We start from the raw sequence: 13,299 nt of genomic DNA on the forward strand, positions 1-13,299 counted from the left end.
AGAAGGTTCTTTGGTCTGATGAGACCAAAATGGAGCTTTTTGGCCATCAGACTAGACGCTATGTTTGGCAGACACCAAACACTGCACATCGCCACAAACACATCATCCCCACTGTGAAGCATGGTGGTGGCAGCATCATGCTGTGGGGATGCTTCTCAGCAGCAGGCCCTGGAAGGCTTGTAAAGGTAGAGGGTAAAATGAATGGAGCAAAATGTAGGAAAATCCTGGAGGACAACCTGATTCAGTCTGCAAGAAAAATATGACTTGAGAGAAGATTTATTTTCCAGCAAGATGATGACCCGAAGCATACAGCGAAAGCTACAAAGAGATGGTTTAAAGACAACAAGGTGAATGTTCTGGAGTGGCCGAGTCAGACCTCAATCCAAGAGAGAAGTTGTGGCTGGACTTGAAAAGGGCTGATCATGCCAGATCCCTGTGCAACCTGACAACTGGAGTAGTGCAAAGAAGAATGGAGTAAAGTTATAATGTCTAGATGTGCAGGACTGATTGAGACCTATCCATATACACTCAGTGCTGTGATTGCGGCAAAAAGGTGCATCTACTAAATACTGACTTGACTGACTAAACTACTTTTTATAGGCACCGTATCATACGGTAGCCAACGGTTGTTCACAACAGCAAATCCGAATCATACATACATACTCAACGTACACTGTTTACGTTTGTATTCTACAGGTTCATTTGTGACAACCGACTAACAGTGAAGTTACATTATAGTATTTGATGTGAGGAGCTCCATTGGTAACATGTTAGCATGCGCATTTAGCACAGCAATGAAACAACAGACAATGTGACACATTGATTTCTGAAATGATTTCTAGGGGAAAAAAAGAAAAGGAAAAAAAAGAGAGACAATAAACCTCCTGTAGTGACATATATAGTGACTTGCATATGTAGTGGACAAACCTGCACAGTAACTGAAGTATCTGCAGCTACTGTGAAGACTGTGTCCATGATTTAGAGTAAATTTGATCTTTTCACTTGAAGTTTTTACCTGTCAGACTGTTATTACCATATTAATGCTTGAAAGTGTTTTTCAAAGCTGCAGATGACATGCTTGATATACTTTTTAAAATGCTGTAGAGAATTTTTAGTAACCCAGTAATTAAGTTTGACTGTAAAACTGGAACGTTTTGTGTTGCTTACTACATGTATCAAAGGATAACTAGCAAAACATCTTCATAGCCAGGATTAAATGAACCAGGCCTTTTGGCCCTCCTAAATGCAAGGTTTTGACGCCTTTCTAAACAGTGAAATGACATTAGACCTTTGTAAAGAACATATTTCTTTAATGTGACAGAACCCTTACTGCTACATGAACAATATTTTCTTTAAAAATAAATCTAGGTGCTGTAACGTAGGCAGCTGGACTTGTTACAGTTTCTTGTAGACGTTTCACCTCTCATCCAAGAGGCTTCTTCAGTTCTAACTAACTAGAGAGGAGTTGGCAGGGTTTTTTTTAACTCTGTGTAGGTGTGTTCTTACAGAGTCGTTAAGGACACGTGTGAGCTCTGAGTATCAGAGTCGTTGGTCCAACCAGCCTTAAAAATAAAGTACATTATTCATAGCCAATGAAATGGAAATTTGTTAATGTATATATCTTATTTTTTATGTATATAAAATGCAAAAAGTATCAAAGCCACAACTTTAATGTAAACTGTCCAGATCATGTCCTCCATTGAGATGAAGGGTTTTTGTAAACTAAAGTGTCAGCTGGTAATAGAGCTTTGAGGTCACAGTGCTCGTCCTGATGCATCTTTCTGTAGATACCCAAACTTTTTCTGATGCTGATTTTCACTTGACTGAGGTATGCCACCTGTCAAGCAATAACTTCCTCCTCTATTGGGTCCAGCAGGAACACCTGATCTTCATGTGGTCACTCAGATGATTTGTAAAACATTACAGATTCAGGGTTACTTGTAAGACAAACACATAGCAATATTACCGTTAGTACATCTGCTAAAAACTGCAACAGTTCATTGTAGCTCAAAGTAGTCCTAACATATCAGGCAACAAACCTGCACTTCTGCTGTCAGGCTGAAGAGTCCAGCAGTGTGTGTAGGTCACTGTCAGACATGCCTTGCTGCCGGTAACTGTAGTGATGGGCAGAAACAGAAGTTACAGAGAAGTTGTTACAGAGACAACCTTTCAAGACAGTGTCTCAACATTTAACTGGGAAATATCCAGCCATGTTAGTGGCAACAAAACTGGGGGCGTGGGGGTGGGGGGCAATTGGTGGGCCGCAGAACAAGAACAAGCAAGATTGATGAGAGCTGTGACCTACTATTTCAGAGGAAATGCATCCGGTTATATGTGCTCTCCATGTCATTTTTCATTCTACTTGATATAGTAAATCTAGGAAGCACTACATTAGCACTGAATGACACATGAGCCTGTAAAGTTTGGGCCCACAATTCCCTCTTTATGGACTCCATGCATTTCTGGAAAATTGGAAAAGAAATACTGTATTCAAGAACAGTAATGTGCAGTATGTGTGATCCAGGGTTCGACTTATAAGAGTTTGTGGGGGTCTCTAAATTAAAGATAAACATAGATAAATAGGCTAGGAGCTAAACAGGTGTGTTCTGAGAGAGGGACTGTTTACGTTTGGTTCTACCCTCCATCCCAAGTGATCCGATCATAAGTTGACAGCTTATCCACCAATTCACACCTGACCTTAAACCCGGAAGGGAATCTGGTGATTTTCTCCACTTTTTTCTTTCTCCAAAGAAGTCTATATTAGTTACATTTTACTGTATTTGTAAGATTTGACATGTTTACTTCACTTCATTAGGTGGTCCATGTCCATGATTTTCACACACACAGCAGCCTATTATTGCAACCGTTGTGTCAAGATGATCACGACAACAGTTGTTTAATTGAAATAAGCCTATGAAAAGGTGTGACAGCACTGTCACTCACCAAGAATAAGATGGGTTGTTCCACTGGAAAACATGTTTCACTTCAACTATTTATCTCGTTAATGTTAAGAATACTCATTACATTGAGAAACTCATTATTTGTGATTAAAATAATGGTTGTTGGTAATGTATTAGTGACCCCACAGATGTGTGATTTTACTGCTTTCATATGGACTGAGACCCTACCTTATGGGAGCTTGGCTCCCATCGGCTCCCACGTAACTTGAACCCTGGTCTCATCTCCTTATTTTGACTCTACTGTTTCTGTTTGTGCTTGTGTCTTTTAGTTAAAGCTGTGATCTGTATTAAACAGCCAAAATTCAGAGGTAGCCCCAAAACTATAGGGGGCAGCATAACCACTAACTGCTGTTCATTATACTCTTTGCTGTAGCTATCTTTGGCCGTAGTGACTAGCTGCTGTTAGGAAGAGAGCTTTGGAGCTTCAAACGTTGTGCGGGTTTATTTTCTGTTTAATAAGGAAACTAGATGTAAAAATATCTCCTAAAGATAAACTTGCCACTTTTACAACTCCCAGCTGAAACTACGAGTGGCTATCAGGTTATCGCCTCTTCCGGTACCAAGTCGAGTGACAGGATGGGCTGGGCCAGTGCTAGCTGGTTAGCACGCTAACCTTAGAAGACTTCAACACAGTACACAGACGTCTTTCACGCGATCACTTTTTTTCTTTCACACTCAGTTCAAAATGTTTTTTTTTATAATGCTTTCAACTAAATTTCTGACCATATCTTACAATTGCCCCTTTAAGAAAGAGGCTCCTCTTATCTCTTACAATGTCCTTTCTTCTCTGCATCTCTTTCCCTCTTCTAAGAATTTTAAATGATTCATTTTTCTTGGGCATTTCCTCAGCAGGACACTCCCCATAATGTGAATCTGCTGGATTGTGTTGAAATATGAGAGGACTTCTCAAATACTAACTAAAGAGAGCTCAAGCGAGGAAGGAAAAAAACATGAGGAAGGCTTACAAATGTAAAGGTGCACTGGACTTGACTGAGATCATCAAGCTTTTTGAGTTGATATTGGACAATAATGTACCCATTTGTTGGTAAATTATAGCCATGTTCTTCACTTAAAAGAAAATGCTATTTTTGTTCAGTCTGGGTCATTTTGGCTGTTGATTCTATAATATTGTAATATTGTATTTCACTCTCCTCCTCTAGTTACATTAATTGCTGAGATCTGGGGACATGACAATCAAGTTACAAAAGAGCTCAAGGCAAGACTGGCTGGATTATGACAGGTTGGAACATCCAGTTTGGCAAGATTATCTGAACCACCCAATTTTGTGTGACAACAAAAGTCATCCCACCTGAAATATCAGTAATCAGCACTCACTGGGTAGAGAGAATGTGTGTGCATGCAACCACAGTAAAAACAAATCTGCTAATGTAATGGATGTGGATTTCCAAATAAGGTTGGTAAAACTGGAGGTGTGTTCACAACCTGTTGGACTCCAGTTTGACAAAATCTCCCCAGTTCTCAGTTTAGCAGTTGTTTGAATTGATTGACAGATAGCAATGATGAACAAATCTTTGACAACAAGACCCAGGTGGTAAAAAAAAGAAAAAGATTTGACAGGAAAAGATATTGAAAGGTTGTGACTCTAAAGGTCTTCACACACAAAAGGCATTTTTTGTGTAATTTTGGCACATATCAATAATATTTTCCAAACCAATATCTTGTCAGTGAAGTCTTTAACATCAATGATGAAATTTCACCACATGAAAGGTCATTTTTTCCCCCAACTTTTAATCGGCAACAGGAATGCATCTGACCAACCAGGACGTCTATTTTGTGTAATTTTTTCAATGTCCACCACCAATCAAAAGTTTGGACACACTTTCTCATTCAATGTTTTTTCTTTATTTTTATGATTTTCTACATTGTAGATCAATACTGAAGACATCCGAACTATGAAGGAACACATGGAATTATGTAGTAAACAAAAAAGTGTTAAACAAACCAGATTATGATTTATATTTTATATTCTTCAAGTAGCCACCTTTTGCTTTGATGACAGCTTTGCACACTCTTGGCATTCTCTCAATCAGCTTCATGAGGTAGTCACCTGGAATTGTTTTCCACCAGTCTTGAAGGATTTTGCAGAGGTGCTGAGCACTTGTTGGCTGCTTTGCCTTCAATCTGTGGTCCAACTCATCCCAAACCATCTCAATTGGGTTTAGGTTGAGTGACTGTGGAGGCCAGGTCATCTGACGCAGTACTCCATCACTCTCCTTCTTGGTCAAATAGCCATTACAAAGCCTGGAGGTGTGTTTGGGGTCATTGTCCAGTTGAAAAACAAATGATGGTCCCACTAAGCGCAAACCAGATGGGATGGCATGTCACTGCTGAATGCTGTGGTGGCCATGCTGGGGTAAGTGTGCCTTGAATTTTGAATAAATCACCAACAGTGTCATCCGCAAAGCACCCCCACACCATCACACCTCCTCCTCTGTGCTTCATGGTGGGAACCACACATGTAGAAACCATCCACTCACGTTTTCTCCCACAAAAATACAACGGATGGAACCAAAAATCTCAAATTTGGACTCATCAGACTAAGGTTCAGAGTTCCAATGGTCTAATGTCCATTCCTTGTATTTCTTGGCCCAAACACCTCTCTTCTTGTTGTTGTTCTTCCTCAGCAGTGGCTTCTTTGCAGCAATTCGTCCATGAAGGCCTGATTCACACAGTCTCTGAACAGTTGATGTTGAGATGTGTCTGCTACTTGAACTCTATGAAGCATTTACGTGGGCTCTAATCTGAGGTGCTGTTAATTTGCAGTTTCTGAGGCTGGTAACTCTAATGAACTTATCCTCTGCAGCAGAGGTAACTCTTGGTCTTCCTCTCCTGCACCTATCCTTCCACCCTATGCCTGCAATGAGCACCGGCAGCCACGTCACAGCCAAAACGCAATGCAGACATGCCCTATGCCAGGGGTCATAAACTGCTTGCCCCCGAGCTACACACCTCCAACTTAACAGAGAGGTAACAACTCTTTTTCCCTCATTAACGTTATCAGGTTACCTGTTGTGAGTTGAAATCCAACATATTGCCGAACAGTTTGCTTTTCACTTTGACAACAAACCCTCCACTATCGTCTTGTCAGTCAGATCTCACCACGCTAAAAGCTAAATGTGACACCTGTGCTGCAGCTCTGTTGCCGACCCCACTGCTGCATGGAGCAGATACTTCTGGCTGCGTGTCCGTCGTTGGACTATTTGTCATGATTGGGATTTCTGGTGTGGCTGTTTTTGTGTTTTTTGTGGTTTTGTGTTTTCAGAGGTGCTCTGCAGAGGCTGGGCGTGGCTTCCCTGATGGCTGGAGCCATCTCTCACACCTGCAGCACATCTGATTATCAGCTCCTGCCTCACACACCTGCAGCTCATTTTATCATCAGCTCCAGCTTAAACTCTGCTCTCCACTCACTTCCAGATTGTTTTCGACTCCACAACGTGTGGTGGTTTATCTCAGAGTCCCACCTCCACAAGCCACCCTACCAACCAGCCTTGACTCCACCTTGGACCGTCCGTGCCTCATTCCACCAGTGTCTCCTCTCAAGCCACAGCTGATGTCGTGGTGAGCCCGGCTACCATGCCAGCTGACCCACAGCCTGAGTCTACACCTGTGTCTCCTCCTGTTTCTCCACTGAGCCGATGCCAACTCTGCTGTGAGCACCACGACTCCACCTGCTACCACAGCCCGAGCCAGCAACTACTACCTCTGTACTCCAATTGAGTTTGGTTAAGAAATTCCTTTAAACCTTTCCCCTGTCTGGTTGTCTGCTATTGGGTCCTGCTACAAACACCTACAAATCGTCACAGAACCTTCTGGTCAAAATGAACCCAGCAGACATCACAGAAGAACTACTGGAGCTAATTTAGGATTCAGAAGATATGTGGATGAGTCCCACCTATGCGGGACATGAGTCCGTCATTTCTTTTGCTAACAAAAGGATTTCCTCAAGCCCTGGCTGAGAGGCAAGGTACCATCTTGTTTCATGGTCAACACCCCCCACGCCTCAGCTGTTGGCTCGAGTGTCTGCTAGCCGCCAGCCTGCTTGCCTCCCGTCAGCTCCAGTGTTAGCTAACCTCCAGTCAGCTCCAGGGCCTGCTATTCCCCAGCCTAAGACAATTGATACCTCCAACAGGCCCCAAGTGTTTCCTTTCTGGGGAATCCGCTTCGCCTACAAAGTGCCCCCCACGAAAAAGCGAGGCCCCCCGACCACATCCTGACTCCCTGATATCTGGTTTCTTGGTCTGGTGTTCTTCACCACTGCCTGGGTGCTCATCTTCACCACTGCCCAGCGCCCCAGAGCTAAGCCTGCCCAGTGCCCCAGAGCCAAGCCTGCCCAGCGCCCCAGCTCCAGCGTTGACAGTCCGGCCGACACCAGCCAGTGGTTCCCAGTCGGTGGTCCGGCCGACACTAGCCATTGGTTCCCAGTCGGTGGTCCGGCTGACACCAGCTTGTGGTTCCCAGTCGGCAGTCCGGCCACCACCAGCCAGTGGTTCCCACCGGACCTCCAGCTAAGCCTCCAGTGGGTCTCTGCCTTTGCTGCTGGCCTCTGGAGGGCCTTTGGCACTGGTCTCCCGCTAGGCACCCCTGGTTGCCCCCCGGACTGACTCTCCTAATTCCACCAGCGTCTCCTCTCAAGCCCCGGCTGATGTCGCTGTGAGCCCAGCTACACCTGTGTCTCCTCCACCTGCATTTCCCTGTGTTCCACCTGTGTCTCCTCCTCCTGTGTCCCCACTGAGCTGCTGCCGACGCCGCTGTGAGTGCCAAGACAGTCCGAGCCAGCAATTACTACCTCTGCACTCTGCTTGAGTTTGGTTACTTAACTCCTTTCCCCAGTCTGATTGTCCGCTTTTGGGTACTGTTACAAACACCTGCAGATTGTCACACTATTGATTTATTAAAAAGCAGAACGATGGTGGGTGCGGTGGCCAAGTAATGTGACTACCACTGCAAACGTAGCGCAAGGTTTCAATAAGTTATTTATTAGGAAGATTTGCATTGTTAAAAACTAATGTGCATGAAGATGTATACTTCTGTTAGCATTTTCTTGTTTAAATATAAATAAAATATGAGCAGAAGTGCTGCCAGGTGTCTGGAAAGAAATAAAGTACTAATGTATTTCATTAGTCAGTTCAGTGAGTTTAGTTACAATAAGTCATTTAAAAGTAGGAAAAAAAATTGCACCGTTTATATAACAATGTATACAGCTAACTGCTGTTTGCATTTTTGTATTATTACATTAATATTGGAAATAAATACAACATTTTCAGAAATACTGTGCCTTCTTGTAGTACTTGAACGCTGTCGTGACCCTGCTACGAGATGACAATACCAGCAGTGTCCGTGGCTAATGGCAAGCTAATTTGAGTTTTAGACCCCTGCCCTATGGAATATTGGGGTAAGGCAAAGCCCAGCCAGCCTACGGGAGACACACTTTTTTTACATCTTATTTGTCCTACGCATGTAATGTCATCAATCGCCAGTCATTATAATTTGCTGATGAACTTTATGTATGACCATGAGCCCAGAGGTGCTGCCTGGAGGAAGAGAAGCCAGTGAGTACGTTTAGAATAAGCCAGATTAACAAATGCATGGGAACCTGTTCCTGTGACAGTGAAACACATCATGGACTGACATATTTAACTTGAGTACACACATGAAAGAGATATTCGCCTGTGTGTGCCTGTGTTGCCCTGCAAGTTGAGGTGAGGCGAGGCAAGGGGTAAGGTAGACACTGCCTGTGTGCCTTCTCTGCTAAGACTGTAATTATGGCGTGCCATTATGGAGTGCAGAACAAAGGCAAGCCCTGCAGCCCTGCAGCAGCCGGAGAGCAGGGGATGTACTGCTGCCTCTATTCACACCGCAGTTAATAACAATACTCCTCAACGCAGTGCAGACAGTGCGGCGTCAACCCTCCCACGTGTGTCTCCTTGCGTGTGTGTATGTGTGCATAAAAACAGGGGAGGGAGGGGAAAGGGTGTGTGTGAGACAAAGAGAGAGAGACTGTTACGGGCGTGCATGTTCGTACGTTGCTTACTTTGGACACGTACCCGAGACCGTTATTGGACAAGTCAAGGATTGAAGTACATCTCCATCATCCGTGTACTGTGTGGTTTACTAAGACATGTTCATCCGTGAAATGAGCCAATCATCCTCTTATATTGAGAGAAAGAGGATGTTTTGTCACGGACAATTAGCCTGAGTGTACTTTTATTTCAATGACACATCAACCAACCAGCAAGGTTGGTTTGTGGAGAACATACAAGAACATTCAACCAATGAACTAACGTTATCAACCGAGTGTAAAGAAACAACATAGTTGATGTTATGTCAAAGACATCTAGTAGTGTGTTGCAAAAATATCTACTGGAGTTATAAATCCTCACATCCCAGAATAAGATGTGAAAAAATTCTAGCTCGACACTCCGTTTTCACCTGCTGCTGATATCCAATTTCTGTAGCTTCTCCCATCCCCACCTGTCATGTCTTGTCATTTCGTGGTCCTAGTCAGAGCCACTGTATCACCTCCATACTGTATCCCCTGTTGTCAAACTGACCTCCGTTGGTCTTGGAGGTTGCGTTCGGTCCCAGTTTGGTGTCCAGCCATGTTCACTCTCACCGTCAGGCTGTCAAATCCAGTTCAGCTGAACCCCTTTGCCCGTGATGACTCCCCCTGTGATCTGAGGTCCCAGCCCTGGCAAACTCTAGAGCCAATGGCTCCACAAATAACTGATAGCCAATGTATTTATGATGTGTAACTATGCAATATCACTGGTTGTTGATGTTTTTTTGTATATATCTTCTTTTGGTATTTTCATTCGATATCATCATGTGACCTTCATGTTCAAACAGGTGTATTTAAAAATGGCTGCTCTGTATGTCTGCTAAGTCCGAAGAAGAACAGTAGCTGGAAACATCACTTGTTAACTTGTGGATGTGCCAGTTAACTGCTCGTAAATGGCAACTACAGTGTGCAGACTTTTTTCAAGTTGACTATATCTTAATCTTTTAATAGTCCAGCACCTGCCTTAACACGTTTTTGGATGTACCTGACTGCTATGTATTATTTCCAAAGCTAACCATGAGCTAATAAGCTAACGGTAGCTGGCTGCAGTCAAGGATTGCTAGCAAAGAGCAGCAGTTGTCTGTGGTTATATGCTGCCCCCTATATTTTTGGAGCAACCTTACAAATTCTGGCCATATTCTACAAATTACACTTAAAAATACCCTTAAGACAACTTCTCTAATGATTTAAAATCACTATGTGGTATGGGCTTTCACCTCTCAAAGATGCACACACACCATATCCAGCAATACAGACATGAATACATTGTTTAAGATGTATTTGAATTCTATTTTTCATGGAAAGATTATGTGATAAGTCAACACTTAACAGACAGTTTTACTCATCATGGCAGAAAATGCACAGGTATTACGAATAACATTTCAGTCAGTAAAGACCTCGTTTTAAGTGAACAAATATTTGAAAGGACTTTGGAAAAACGTTCATCTACTATAAAGTAAAAAAACAAGACTGATGTCTGTTAGACTATCAGTGTGGCTGGTTGTACTTATGCAGACAATTAATTAGCTGATTAATACTTTTAAACCCTGAGGTGCTTCTCCTATTCTTATTTATATCACGAAAAGTCTCTTTTATGACTTTAAATTTAATTCTGCTCCTCTGATTTTTTTCTAAGCACACATAAAGCTGATCTTTATGGTGACCTCATGAGCTATTATATATATATTATATTGCATCATAGACACGGTGTTATGTAGTATGACAAGTTCAGAATGCCAGTGTGCCACAACCTGTGAGAAGTGTTGGTACACAACAAAATCCAAGGGCTGATGAGGATAAGTATTTTGTTGATGGAAAGAAGGTTTTCATTAATGCATATAATTGCAATTTTTTGCATGGACAATTGAAACAAGTCAGGTAAACCAATATTTCACTGGTGCACTAACAAGACTGGGACAAAATCACTTACATTTTCTTTGTGTTGTGTGTTGTTTTCACATAATGACTTAGAAGCTCACCCACACACTGAAGTTGGAAAAATTACTTCCCAACTTGGGAAACAGGACCATTTGAGTAGAAACCAAAGTCACTCCGAGTGTTTATTCCTCCAGAAGGTATGGTTCTGCACCCGGCTCTCTAGTGCAGAGCTGGGGAAATGTTTTCTGTTTTGTTTTGATTGAGAGAGCAGAGCAGAGACAGAGTTTTATCAAAACTGTTTTGTATCACCTGTTCAACCCTCCAAGAGTTTCTACTGTTGACATATGTAATCTTTTCAAACAACCACCATCATATTGACTTAATGTTAACTGAAGGAATTACATGCCCTATACTAATACTACTAATTTTTTTGCTTGCATAGCTGACACTCTGTTTAGAGTGTTGCAAAACCTTGCTGCGAGCTGATGGTTTTCAGGTGCCAAAATAAATAATCGTGATCTAAAGATTTCATTTTACAGTGTTATAACTTTGCACTGTGAGAAATGAATTCCAACTTGACTAGTCAAACAATTCTGACTTTCAATTAATTATCGATTTTATATCATTTCAAATTTTCTGAATAGAATAGAAAGTGTCAGTTACCTGTACTCACACTCAGTAGACCTCTATCAGCTTTCTTTAGATCCTATAAATCCATCATTCATTTTACAAATAGGACAGGTTTCTTTCACACAACATTTTGTCTTTTTATAAAACAATTCATCCATACGGAAATCTGTTTTTTCCCCTGGCCTATTGGGGAACCAGTAGCAAAACAGGTTGAGTAAATTCATGAACTAAATTCTCAGTGAATGAGCAATTCTCATATTTATATGCGCAGACTTACTAAAATTGTGTGACCGCTAAGTGAACTTCACATCCTGCATAAGAAAAAGAAAATGAGATGAAAGAACAGATGATAGCGGTTTCAGCAGCTGTGTTCTTAGATCTTGCCCTTATCCTCCAGTTGACCCCAAAGTATTTATCATCCCATTTAAACTAATCTGCCAACACTGAAAACATGTCTCTGGGAAAGTTTAGCATGTCTTAATTGTCCCCTCACACAGCTGACACAGGGACCAGATGCAGTGACACTGCAGTGTAATTTTTTTCATCGTGGCTTACAGCTTCCCCCGCGGACACTTTCAGAGGCTGAGCGGGCAATTATTTCTGCAAAACATGTCTTCAGACAAAGCAGCTCTGTGGGCAGAAATAATCAGATTGAGTTAGTTGCTTGTACCTCTATTTGGCCTCACTGTTCTGTATATAAGGTACAAAGGCAGAATGGCAGGTCAGTGTTGTTCGGCCTCTGAGGCAGTAGTGAAAATGGAATTATTACCAAATCGATGTCCGTGTAATAAGAGTGAGCTGCCACAGGACGGGACAGAGGTGTCACATTTTGGTTATGTGTTATGTTTGCGACCTCCAACTGGGAGATATAAGAAGCAGCTAGCAGCAGTTAGCAGCAGCTAACTCAAAACAGATCTGGGAGTTCCTCTGATTAGAGGATGATCAACTGTCATAACATGGATGGTTAATGGTTGTTACTGTTGTTGCTGTTTAGAAAGTGCTGCCATGATGCATAGGTAAAGCATCACATTAGACATCAAAATCTCACACTGCTGCCATTCAGTGTAAACAAAGCCCAAAAAAAACAAAAGGCAGTGTAAAAAAGGGAAAATGTGTGATCTCTTAGGCCTGCATTCAAGCTACTACATTAAAAAAATGCAATGTAAATAAGGCAACTAGACAGCATTATAACCATCCGACTAGCACACATGAAGGATTTCAGTTTGTAAACCGCTTTTGCACGTTCTGCCAATAAATATGTCCAGATGTAGTAGGAAATACTACACACTGATGTACTTATCTAACCCAGAAATATAAAACATTCATGTTTACAGTGGGAAAAAAAAAAAAAAAGACGCCAGGACATCTTTTCACAAGCCCTTGCTCCATGGAGTAACTTCCTACGACTAGCACTGAGAATAAAAGTCTACAGCCGTGCTAGCAGCTCCGTGAAGCTGTACTTCAGCACAATGGTGTTTAGCAATGCTACCATCCTGATGATTGATAGCAATAATGTTCACCTCCTTTCGTACAGTGAATGGCAATACCATTAGTTTTGCAGGTGCTTCATCATAAACTAAAGTATTGGACAAATTCAAATTTTGACATAATGGTGGTGCTAGATAAAAAGTCAGTGGATCACCAAAGTCAGAAGGTCTAATCCTCTATGGAACATGAGTGTCTGAACACAATTTCATGACAATTCATCCAATAGTTTTTCAGATATTCTAGCCTGGACCAAAGTGGTGGACC

This window comes from Pagrus major, chromosome 23 (assembly GCF_040436345.1).
Source record: "Pagrus major chromosome 23, Pma_NU_1.0".
In the NCBI taxonomy this organism is placed as follows: Eukaryota; Metazoa; Chordata; class Actinopteri; order Spariformes; family Sparidae; genus Pagrus; species Pagrus major.